The sequence below is a fragment of the Rattus rattus genome, chromosome 6, assembly GCF_011064425.1.
Source record: "Rattus rattus isolate New Zealand chromosome 6, Rrattus_CSIRO_v1, whole genome shotgun sequence".
NCBI classification, from domain to species: domain Eukaryota; kingdom Metazoa; phylum Chordata; class Mammalia; order Rodentia; family Muridae; genus Rattus; species Rattus rattus.
This window is the reverse complement of record NC_046159.1, coordinates 56,188,965-56,202,007: the sequence shown is the minus strand read 5'-3', so window position 1 is coordinate 56,202,007 and position 13,043 is coordinate 56,188,965. Positions and strand designations below refer to the sequence as shown.

Below are 13,043 nucleotides of genomic sequence, written 5' to 3'. Positions count from 1 at the left end.
GAGCTTTGTGGGAGCATGCTCCAGCCTCACCATTCAGACCCACCAGGAATTTCCAGGCACTTCTCAAAGGGCCAGGACAAGCAGCTGACCAGGCAGGTCTGAGCAACAAACCTCAGGCTGGGGTTTAGATGGGGTGAGCTTTCCTGAGAGCATGTAGTATGGTGGTGGGGTGACTCCCTGAAAACTAAACTCTATATCTTCTGGCTTCATCTTCCTGAACACAGTTTATCTCTCTTGCTCCAGATAACAAATGATAGTGGCAGAGAATGAGGAAAGCCCTGGCTGGGAGACACAGGGAATGCCAACTTTTCTGCAGAAATGACTAGCCCAGACAGAATCAGTCCTTACTTCTGTCATTTAGGCAAATTTATTAGTTTCAAGAGTCTCCGTTTCCTCAAAGTGTTAGCTCATCAGACATCTCTACCCCAGCTGATTCAATATACTGTTTAATTTACCCAGCATTAAGAAGCATGCACTCTGTCCTCATGAGGCCTTAATAAGGAGACACTGTGGCAACAAGTATTCCCTAAAATGGTGTTACTGGCCCTAGAAAGGTCATAATGATGGGACATTTTAGATGTCCCATCCTTGAGAAATAAATAGCTTCTCTAAGGGATGCAGGAAGCAACAAAGTCATAAAAATGTTTAATTCTACAGTTTGGGCCTGGGTTTTAGTCCTGAGCTGATTGCTTTGGCCCGTTTTACATACCATAATCCCAACATGTATTACCACCCTCTTGGCTGCTGACAGTCTCCCTACTCTCCTTGGCCAGACATGTGACATCCCAAGCTGTCAGGGTGAAGTCCAGCTCCTCCCTACAGCTGGCTGAGGCTCATGTGGCCTGGCTAGAGGCCATCTCTCCAGCACTGTCCCCATTCCCCTCCTGCCTATCTTGCCAACAGTAAGCAATCGTAAGCTTCTTACTGCTAAGCTTTACTCAGTCCTAACCCTTGTTCTGCCTGGCTCATGACTGAGACTTTGGGGTTCAAATTCCTTGTCCCTATTCCCAGACAGCCATCAGACTACCCCCTACTTCAAATCAGAACCTCCCTCTTTGACTCCAGTTACTCTACTGAGCCCCCTCCTTATGTGAGTAAGCTATGTCATAGATGAGAGGAAGGGCTGGCCCTGTTCTTCCTGCAGCCATCAGCTATGCCTACTCAGGGGAGCCTGGGTCCCAAGGTACCTAGCAGCTACATATATCAAAAGGTTTGCCTGAGACCTACACTCAGCATGCTGTCTGTCTTTGTCTTAATAAAGTTTTATTAGAAGGGAGTCACGCTCGTTCACTCAGGTCTTGCACTGACTAGCTAAATAATTGCAAAGGAAACATGTCTCCTGGAAAGTTATCCAGCTCTTCCCAAAAGGATCTTGAATCTCCACCAGGAGACTCACAGTGGCCCTAGTCACTTAGTAAAATCTGTTCACCCACCCAACCAGCCATACCTTAGGCCTGGGCAGGAACTACCAAAGGGGATGTAAACACTGTGGAGGAAGATAGCAATGAAATCAACAGGCTAGATCAGGTAGTCTGTGCACATGAGAGCCTAATCCTTATTCTCAGAAATGAATCCGGAAATGCTGCTTGGCCATCCGTGAAAGCCCACACTAAGCAGACATGGCCATGGCATTGCAATGCTCTGGCAGAGACGGTGGTGATATTGGAAGATATATGTAGCAGTATAGGATGAAGGCCATAAAACATGCTGTGTTTGGTCAAATGGGAACATGAGCATGTTTCCACAGCACTGAAGTCATATGACACTGAGATCGTGCTTGCTTTCTGCTATGCTGGGGATGAACCAGGGCTTGGGACGTGCTAGGAAAGCACTCTGCCACTGAGCCACACCACAGCCCTCCCAGATCTTCACTTACAAGGGACACAAGGAAGAGTCTGCCATGGGAAGGGAACCTGAGGGTCCCAGAGAGGTCCTCTGCACCTGATGCCTGGCTGAGACAGTGGTGGGAAAGAGGAAGAGATCTCTGATAGTTTTCAAAAACTTTAATATTTATTTTTATTTTTAGATGTGTGTCTCTGTCTGTCTGTCTGTCTTGTCTGTGCTGCGATATGTACATATGAGTTCAGGTGTATGTAGAGACCAGGAGAGGGCACTGGATCCCCTGAAGCTAAAATTGCAGGTAAGCTGTGTACCACCTGACACGGAGGCTGGGAAATGAGCTCGGGTCCTATGAAAGAACAGCACAGGCTCTTAACACTGAGCCATCTTTCCAGCCCAGTTTTAAATTTTGAAAATTTAAATCATGTGTATCACTTTGTAAAACCCTAGCACAGCCAAGAACTCCATCTGCAAAGGACTGGAGTATTGTTTAATGACCTCAAGGAAGGACTTTGAGCCCACCGGAGCTGGTCCACAGAGACCCCAATTCTATCTCTCACTTGAGAAATCTCTAGGACTCCAGTGAGGCTCCTGACCTAGCTGTATCTTGTAGGTGTCCAGGAAGATCACCTGGAACGTTGTCATGGACTCAAGCTGCCCCTTCCTGCCTGTTAATCGTTAACATGTGACTGACCACTCAGCTGGAAACTTCCTATCACAGCCAGGCTCTGTGAGGAAGGGGAAGCTGGGTGGCCTTCCCTGAGCTCAAACCCTCATGTATGAACAGGGAAACTTAGGTACCAATGGACAGCTAAGGGACACCCAGGACTGTGTGGGCATGTACCAGGCACACCGTCATTGACATAGGCTTTTGGACACACTGTTCACCGGTATCACATTGCCTTGGTAGCACAGTCAGGGACCTAGAGAGGAGGGCAGATAACCCAGAGTGGATGACTTTAAACGCCTGCATTCTAACTTAAGCATGGAGTGGCACTTGGGCTTGTGACTTGGCAGCAGTGAAGAAGGTATACAGAGCCAGGCTATGTCACTACAGCTCTGGTCCCAGCTCCTTAGAAGGTTGATGCAGGAAGATTGCCTGTACATTTGAATCTGAGACCAGCCTGAGCCATGAATGAGACCCTATTTCAAAACCAAACAAATACAAATCACCCAAACTAGGGAGGCAGAGAACAGAAACAGACCCAGAGGTCTAGGGTGTGACCTCTCAGGGTGCCAGGCGATGTGTCCCCAGGACAGAAGCACAGGTAAACAAAGATCTTTCTAACAGGGGCCAACTTCCCACTTCAGAACTTGAGCCAGTTTTCACAGAAGAAACCTGCACATGGGGCCTTTCCCTTTCCCCCTAAGTAAGGAAAGCTGGGTGAACTTGCGAATAAAGGGAGACTCAGAGGTTCTTGCTCTGCAGTCTGCTGTCCTGGCTGGATGAACTGGATGTCCTGGAACCTAGCGGGTGGGCTCGTGGCTTCCAAAGTACAGCTATATGAACTATAAGTCTTTGTCCAAGGGCAAAGGAAATGGCTCAAGGCCAGTCTTCCTGCCGGAGCAGGGGTCCAACAGCTAGAGGAGGAAATGCAGCCCTCTGCTACTTCTGTCAGCTACCAGCTGTCCACAACACATATGCGCGCGTGCGCGCACACACACACACACACACACACACACACACACACACACACACACAGTGCCTCATATATTTCAATTCTAGCTCCTATAACCTCAGCAAACAAGCAAAAGTATTCCTCACTTTAGTCCCTTGTCCCAGCCTATTTCTCCTGGGGGAGAGGTTGAAGGAAGCTACAGTAGGTCTTCAGGGAAGGCATGGGATGACCTCAGCATCCCCCAAACCCCATGTTCCCCAAGCCCATAGCATCTTCAGCACAAAGGTCCCTGTGAAGTGTAATAGTGACCCTACTGTACACAGCCAGGGACAGTACAAGGGTGCCCCCTAGAGACTGAAAGCTCCTTCCTTCCTCCACCCTTACCTCTTCCCATGGGGCAAGAACTCAAAAGCACCCTTTCTTCCCACAGTGGGGATGCCCATTGCTTGGAACCTATGGGACCTAACAGCTTTGGTATAATCCAAAGCACCATTGTACGTGTGTGCTCATGGATCTTGGTCAGGTTGTCTGGTCTCTTTCCTTCCTCCACCTCTCCTCATGGCTCCCAATCATGATCTTTTTTTTTTTTTTTTTAATTCTTTTTTTCGGAGCTGGGGACCGAACCTAGGACCTTGTGCTTGCTAGGCAAGTGCTCTACCACTGAGCTAAATCCCCAACCCTCCCAATCATGATCTTAACCATGAAGCTAGACCCCAGGAACTAATTTAGATGTAGGTCCTGGACTAAGTGTATCATGATCCAGAAGAAAGACATCTGACCTTAGCAGACTTAAGAGCAAGAGCGAGTAAAGAATTTGAACCCAGGGTTGGTGTTCCAAGTCCGTGCTTGCTAAATGTTTTATTGAGCCTTCATAGGTAGGCTCTGGAAGATCTTCAAGGGACTGTCTCCCTCTGGTTGATTATAAAGACAGGTCAGACTCCCGCTCTGTCCTTGCACTGTGGTCAGGGACAATCCCTAAATCAGCATCAGCCTCCTCTCCTGTAGCACAACAACCTGCACCTCAGAGTCTCAATAAAAACTCAGAAGTTGCATCTCTACACCCCCCAACACACACATACTCCATGGCTGGGGTACTTTGCCCATATGCAGTCTGCTTCATTTCTTTTACACTGCCACTTGCCGAAATACTCTGCTTGGTCCCATCATAGAGGGCAGCAGAGAAGAATAGGGGCACCTGGAAGCCAGTCTTGCCAGGCCATCCTGGAAACTCAGTTGGAGTCCCAACAGAGGTCACCCTTATCTTTTTCTTCACTTCCCAGCTGCTAGTACATCTCCACGTTTTCTTTAATATGTGGGTCCTCAGGTCAAGCTAACACTCAGAAGACCTAGGGGTGAGCATTTCCAGGGAGCTGGGACCAGGGATAAGTTTGGTTTGGGTGGGAGATGAGTGAACAGAAATCTCAAAGACAGCACCCGTATGCTCATATGCTCAAACTGCCAGGGGACCCTCCAGTACTTCAGCATTAAGCATGTCCCCACCCTACCCTGACTTCTGAAGTTCATCCAACCATCAAGGTTCATGAGGCAGCAGAAGATTACTCCAAGTCCAGGGCCAGCTTGGGCTATATAACAAGATCCTGTGTCAAAAACAGGAACGAATGAATAAGTCCACCCTAGTCTACAATCACCTTACTTAGCACTTGTCGACTGGTGGTCACTTCCACCAGAGTGACGTTCTGAAACTGTTGGCTCACCGCTGTTCCTGGTCTATAGTAGGTGATCAATAAATATTGTTGAGAGGTCCTTCACCCTTCTGGAGATCCTAGAAAAGCCAGGTGAGGCAAAAACTGCTGGTCCTGTGTGTAGTGTGCTGAGGGCCCGACATGAAAGGAAGCCCGCTGGTTGAAGCTTATAAACAAGACAAAATAAACTGAAACCATGGTCACTGTTGGCATGGATTTCTTTCCACCCAGCTCTACCTAAACGAGGGGTCGCCAGCCTATTAAAGCAGGCAGAGAAATAGAGGGAATCTAGAAAAACCTATCCGGACCTCAGCAAGGGTCTGCCCTCCTGCAGACCATTCCACCCAATCTTCCCACTGCAGAATAGACCTACTTATTCCTAAGCACTGAATTCACGGCCAAGAGCAGCTGGCTGGGTGGTGCCAGGCCTGGGCCTGGCGGCCTCAGCTTAATGAATAGATGTGTTCCTTTATAACAAGGGCTGGGGCGCCTGCCATGCAAATGGATGCCATTAAGGGCTCCGGAGACACCAGCCACTCTTAAGTGGGTTAACATTCCCCCTGCAATCTTCTCTATGTAATTGATTTAAACAACACCTTCTTTTGTCCCAGAGGGGAGGAAGACTTCAACCAGTGTGACCCCAGCCCACTGGCTGGGAATGACTGAGGTGGGATCCTGGGAGGGTGGAGGCACCTTTGGCATGGACCTGAAACTGATCGAGCATGCTGGCTGCCCCCGCATTATCTCCCCCTGCTCCAAGGCAGGCCCTGCCTAGGCCTCTCGGGATGCAGATACAGGCCTGCTCTCAGGAGGCTTAGGCTTGCCTGGGTGAGAGGAGTGGAGTTCACATATTCCCCACAGCAATTCTACAACGTGGGGCTTGTTTCCCAGTTTGATCACAGAGGCCTTGGCATCCAGAAGGTGAGTTTTCCCTAAGAAACACACTTGTAAGTGATGGAACCCACCTCAAGCCAGTAAGGTGAGTCAAACATGCCTGCTGAGTGGCGGCCAGCAGCAGGATGCAGCTCATTCCCAGGTGAATGTTCCTTAAAGTCACAGTGCAGCTGTCCGGCTACCACCAGGATCCTCTGTGGAAATCCAGTTTAACAGTTCTCAAGCAGCCCTCAACGCGAAGTGTATGCTCACAAGTTACAAGACCAACAGAAGCAGACACTGCTGCAGACTCGAGAATCCAGCTGCCGGAAGGCTGCTCATCAACCATTCGAAAAGAAAGATGCTTTCCACACCGGGGAGGGGTTGATCTTTGAGAAAGAGTGCTACATAGAGAGAGAAGAAAGTGGGGCTGGAGGTGTGACACGCTTGGAGGTGTAGCATTTGCTTAGCACGCACAGGTGCTGGACATTCCATATACTGCATGGCAGGAAGAAAACAGGAATGAGAGTGTGTGTGTGTGTGTGTTTGTGTGTGTGCTTGGGTATGCACCCTTGACAGTGGTCACCCCGGTGAGGAGTGGGGACCACACGCTCATGTGCATGGTTTGATAGCTTAGCTGCAGAGCATATAGTGATGTTACTGTGCACATAATAAAGAACGGTAACTAAGCCTTTCTTTGTCTCAAAGCAACCAGAAGGGCTGAGAGGGCAGTGGAAGGAGAGTGACTCCTCCAGTGTGTCCCCCTGGTATGGAGTCTGTAGGCCACGTGGAAGCTCACCTGTGGCCTGAATTTCACACTGTCAGCGCTCTGCTCTGTAAATCTGAGCACACACCATGTGCTTTAAGAATTGGCGCAGTCAAGTCTGGTTAAAGACTCAGTCAGAGCTGTCCAATGTCCAAGGCAAGTGAGGAGGCTGACAGAGCCCGGGCAAGGGAAGCCGCCACCTCCCATATCTACTGCAAGGAGGAACTAGATCTGCCCCAGCCCCCTGCTGCCCCCTACAGGCCAAGCCTAGGAGTAGCACTCTGGGCCCCAGAAGTGCTTCTGCCCTAGATGGTTATACTGTTTTGACCTAATCCTGGCTCTGAAACTCTCTCAGCACCCTCTCTTCAGTTCATGGAGAAGCTGAGACCCTAGGAAGCCAAGTAACTGCTTCAAGCCAGATTGGCAGAGCTAGAATTTAACCACAGGCCTGGTGCTGGTTAAGGAGAAATCTCAGAGCCGTACAAGCCTGTGGGCCTTGGGCTAGTGAGAGAGCTGCCCAGAATACATTAAGGAGCCCCTAAGCTCCCTCGGTCAGCATCTTCCAAGTGACACAACCCACGGGTCCTTCTGGTCTCTGGCAATTTTCATAGTCAACTGTAATTTATATTTAACAGCAAAGACACCAAGGGCTGGGCCCCCCGAGTGCTGGGAAGGCAATGTATACTTTCCAGTATATAGTGTTTGCTCGGCGTACCAGCCGCCAGCTGTGTCACCTCAGAGGCTATTTCCTGGCTAGTAGTAATTCACACTGGGTACACCATACAGTCAGGAGAGGGGGTGGGCTTGGTCGGTTGGCTTCCTGGTTCCCACACCATTCCATCCTTTGATTGACACAAAGAGGAGCCGATAACTGAGCCATCCTGGCTAACTAGCCTGCCATCCATACATCCCACAGGCCATGGAAAATGGCCTTTCAATTACTTGCATTTTCCCTTTTAATGGCCAGGGTGCCTTTGTGTGTGTCTGAGCCTCTATGAGTGACCATCCGCCTTCCACACACAGGATGAAAAATGAACACTACCATCCTGGACATGCCCTCTAAGGTGAGTTCTCCCCCAGGAGGCCCAGGGTAACTGACTCTCCTACTACTGGATGGACGGAGGCTCAGACAGGCCAGAACACCGGAAAAAGACCCAAGGTCACATAGTACAAGTAGTCCTAGCAACCTAAGAGCTACAAGCACCTCCTAGGCAGGGCTGGGACTGCCTGGGGCTTATGGCTGCAGGCTAACCAATTAATGTCTGAACAAGCAAGAGTGGCCACAGGAGGCATGGAGGATGGGATTGGCTCACTGACAGTGGCATCGGCTTGGAACCCCTTTGAAAGATCTGCCCTCTTCCTAAAGGGCATATAGTGCCCTCCAACCGTGGGTCAAGTATGTCTTTGCAGCATCTCAACTTATGACTAAGAGAATAATAAATATAAGTTATGTATATTATATATTTATACAAATTGTATAAATATATAATTATAAATTTAAAATAAATATAATACAGTATAAATATATAAAGATAATACATAAATATAAACAAAGCCGATAGGAAACTGAGGCTGTAGCTCCAGGACAAGACACTTAATCATGGTGGGGACTGCGTTCTGCTAAAGCAAACAAACAAATGAAACAACCAAACCAAAACTAAGGTATCTAAACGCTTACGGCATGTGACCTCAGCTAATCTTGACCATATCCCATTCAACAGGCAGTGGACCCTTGCCCAAGGTCACCGGGCAGCGCTGTACAGGGCACACAGGTTCTAGAGGAGCAAGCAGGGCTTGTGTATGTGGGACACTGGGACCAAGGCTCTGCTGCACGGCGAAGGTCTTTTGGGAAAAATGGTGGGAAGACTAAGACAGGAGATGAAGGAAGACAGAACAAGCAGTGTCCCCACCTCCAGCCCCCGAGCCTGCCCTTTGTGTGTGCTGGGGCTCAAATCCACTGTTCTCCCTTTTTTTTTTTTTTTGCTACAGCAGATGTGTTTCGGGTGAGTTTCAACCACAGAGGAGCAGAGTGAGAATCAGCGCAGTAAGTGAACAAACAAAGCCACACAGCCAGTCTGAGGGCTGCTCTGGGTGAGGCTCTATAGGGTGCAGCCAGAAAGAGAGGCATCTGGCACCTGAGAGCTCTGCCTTTGATTCCTGGCTCTGTCGTTTTCTAAGCTGTGTAACTTGGGCAAATTAAGGACCTCTCTGAACTTCAAGCCCTCTCCACATAGAAGATAATGATGTCTATGTCCTAGGGCCAAGAGAGAAACAGCAGGCTGTACAAGGTGTCAGACGATGTCTGATCTCATCGCCACAGTCCGTATTGAAAAGGGGGGGGTGTGAGGAACTAGGCCATGGCTCAGCAGCTGGGTACTTGCTTAGCATGGGTGAACCCCCAGGCCCAACTCCAACAAGGCAAAATAAAGATGAGAGGATTCATGTTTATATATACTTGCTTATATAAACGTGAAAGTTGAATAAGACATGAGAAGCTGAGGCATGACAAGCTAAGTTTAGAAGAGAGGGCCAGGCATCTGGAAACGACAAGCTATAATCCCCAATGTGGAAGGATAAGGGGAGGGGCCAGCCTCAGGGTCCTCTGGTATATTTTGAGTACTTAACCATGTAAATAAACATTACATAAGTGAGAAGCACAAGGCTTGAATAAAAGGTTCTCATGCAGAGCTGTTCTTTGTATTTGAGGAGAACTTCTAAGGTGCTATCTGGGATTCTCCACGTCCTCTTCAAGCTCAAGAAGCCAGAAGAACCCCAGAAGAACCAGGAACTAGCTCTGGACAGTAACCTCCAACCACCGACCACGAGGTGGCAGCCTCATCAGAACCCGGGGCTCACCCCATGGGTAGAGGCCTGGGAGGTCAGACTTCAGACCTGCTCTCTCACCCTTCCCTCGAGGACATCCAAGTGTCTGCATCTGATCTCAGATGGCCTGCAGAATCTCCTACACATAAGGAGATGCTGAGACTCCAGGCCAGCAGCTACCACTGGAGGTATGGGTGGCTCTGAGCCAAAATGGCCTGTCGTGGCTGAGCTGTACTCGGGGCTTCATCACAGACTCTGGATTACTCTGGTTCGCTGGAACCTGGTATGGACGGGGTCAAAGCTGTGAGTGGCTGAGTACTGTCTGTCTGTCTGTCTGTCTGTGACTCCCACTATTCCTGTCAGTCCCACAGTGAAACAACTATCAGCTGCCCTTTCCCTATCAAGTACTCTTACATTTTTTACTTTTTCAATGTAGGCAACTTCTCAATCTTAAGCTCTTTTTCATACTGATTTTGCCCAGGTTAGCCTCAAACTCATGACAATCCTATTGCCTCAACCTCTCAGGTGTTAGGATTCATAGGATCCACGCCCATCTTTATTGAGGATCTGCATATTGTTCATGAAGGCTATCAATATTTACCATATCAAAAATTAGGAGACGTTCTTTTAGCACACAGAGTGCCATTCCATTAACCAACATGGCACATAACCTCCAGAAAACTCCACTGAGAGAAAGTGAGGTGAAACAGACTGAAAGCATCTGTTACTAAGATTATCTGAACTTACAACTCTTGGGATCATACTTGAGAAACATGGCTGGCAAGGAATGTCCTCAGCCTCAACGATGCCCATATGGCCTCACCTATCCCTACCCCCCACTGACACTTAGGTTCAGCCCTATCTTGAAAGGGCTCCAAAGGCAGAATCAGTGGAGAATCCCCCACTCGTCTTGCCCATCCCACACAGCACAATCTGAGCCTCTGGCATGCACAGTCTGTGCCCCTACCAGGTGCCTTAGGAACTTAAGAATCAACCCAAATGTGCTCAGCTTGCAAGAGGCAGTGCTGGGGTGCTGGGCCACCTTAACGCTGCAGCTGAAGAGGGGAGTCCTGACCATGGTCACCAAGTTCTGGCAGGGGTGGCCATCTGTCCTTCCTGTGCACAGAGAGAATGACATGACATCTAGCACTCCCTACCTGACACCTGACACTCACCAGGGCCCTCGTGCTCCCTCTCTTGTAACCAGCATTTAATCTTGAAGTCTGCAAAGCTGGGATCTGAACCCAGGCACCATGACTCTAGCTCCTGATCTCCAATGCCTGTAAGAGGGGTCCCAACAGCTGTCTCCATCTGTCTCCAGGACAGGCCCTGGGGACAAATTTATATTGGCCTAAGATAGCCAGACCACAGCTGGTGGAACAATCTTCAGAGGGGATGAAAGATGGGCTGTTGATATCTGCATTTGGCGCCCAGGGATGGTGTGTGGGTGAGGGGCAGAGAAGCGTAGCAAGTCAGGAGGGGGCAGTCTCCAACCCCATTTGTCCTAGGCCTGCTAGGCCAGACCACCCACCACCTCTGCAGGCTGCTGCCACCTGCTGCCTTTCTGGAGAACTGCATCTTGGCTGGCCCAGCATGGAGACTGTGGCTGAGCCCAGAGGCCCAGCCTTAGGACCTGACTAACCCAAACCCGCCTACGGTGCCTCAACTCCTGGGTGACCTGTGAGGGAACATGGCCCTTTCTCTGGATAAAGATAGTCTGTTTGTACCTGCCCCTAGGCTCAGCACAGATTTAGTGCTACTGGTTGTAAACAAGTTTTTGTGGGTGGACTGAGTTATGCTGGCTCCCGAGAGTCCCTCTCCACATCCTCACCCTTGGAACAGACACAGAGCAAGGGGGTTTTTAATGCTTATGCCAGGCAAACAGAGGGCTGGAATCTCCACAGAGTTGCCCTGACCAGATGCACAGCCAGGAAGGGCAAAAGTGAAATGCTGTGCGACTCTTTTTGACCAGAGTTCACAAGGCACTTTCCCAGAGTTCTTTTGTGAGAACTCACTTCTGGGGGACACAGACCTTAGGTCCAGGACGGGGCAAGAGTTCAGGCCTCCACTGCCAACTGCCCCCATGTGGGTATACAAACTCAACATGTGAAAACTGGAGTTTGAGGCTCTAGCTCACGGAATGGCTGTGGGTTCTGGTCCCTGCCACCCCTCCCCAGGCCAACTGTTCTTCTTGGAGGGAGCAGGGAGTCCAGGTGAGGGTTAATTGATAAATATGACCTGTGACCCATGCAGTCACCTGCTACCTTCTCTTCTTAGACCTGAGGTGAGATAAAACCCTGCCCCAGCCCTCTGGGACATATGGAAATGGCCAGAGATAAGAAGCTTGCAGGCCCAGAGGTCACAAGGCCAGGCTCAGCTTTCTTTGCCTTCAGGTTCCTTTCCATGTGCCGAGAAAGCCTATAAGGTATTTATAAGCAACTCAATGTTGAACACAAATAACCCCTACTCTACATCACACTCCTCGGTCTCGGTGGCTGAGGTGACAATGTACAGTTTGCTGGGTTCCTCAAGGGGACGAAGCCTCTACCGATTCCTGCAGCTGCCACAGCCTGCGCACCCCACTGAGTCAGAAGCCTGGAGGACAGTCACCATAGCTGGCTCAAGGTCACACAGTGGCCAGCTGGCAGCCAGGCTGGGCCTGAGCCAGATCCCTAGGCCTCAACACCAACCCCCACTCCAAACCCAGAATCATCTGGTGGTGGGGAAGGGGGCTAGTCTCTGCCCCAGAGCCTTACTGGGCACAGAGGAGTCGTTCTTCTGCTCACAATTCCTGCTGTTTGCCCCGTGCCAGGCTGCAGCCTCCCTCCAGCCCTGCTGACGAGGACAATCTGGTGCCAGAGTTTGACAATCTGTGTGCCTTCTGGAGGGAGGTGGCCGTCAGGGGCCCAGTTCCGAGCGGGTGGACACAAAGTCACAGCAAGCTGCCAGGGGTCCTTTAGAATACACCCGTGGTGGCTGATCAATATATAGCTGACATACGTCCCAGAATGCTTTTCATACTTGCTCTGGGAAGGGGTGTAAGCACTCTCCTCTGTACACTGTTTGGGGGGGGGGGTAAGTTCTTGACCATAATCTGTACTTCCTAGCAAGCACTGGGTCAGGAGACATGCACATAACACAGAAGCCCCAGAAGAGACAGGAGCTAAGAACTCCAGAAGACTAAGGGACCTCAATTATTGATCTGTGAAAACAGCCTGGATTGGCTAAGTGACTAAAGGATGTAGGGGGCAGGACCAGGGTCTCAAGGTACATTCTTCATCACAGCATTTCAGAGTCTCTGGGTAATTAAAAGTAAGGCAGGTACCACTGTGATATCTACAGTACAATGCTGAGTCAATTCCAGCAGTCTAGGCTAACTGCACATTGTAAGGAGGGTTGTATGTGGCTGAACAGTATCCC

The 13,043-nt window shown here is 49.8% G+C and overlaps 1 protein-coding gene across 4 annotated transcripts in view; it reads right to left on the bottom strand.

The window, feature by feature from the left end:
* The window catches only part of Iqsec1 (IQ motif and Sec7 domain ArfGEF 1), a 317,408-nt gene that overhangs the window by 54,770 nt on the left and 249,595 nt on the right, over nucleotides 1-13,043 (bottom strand). The window lies entirely within an intron of this gene.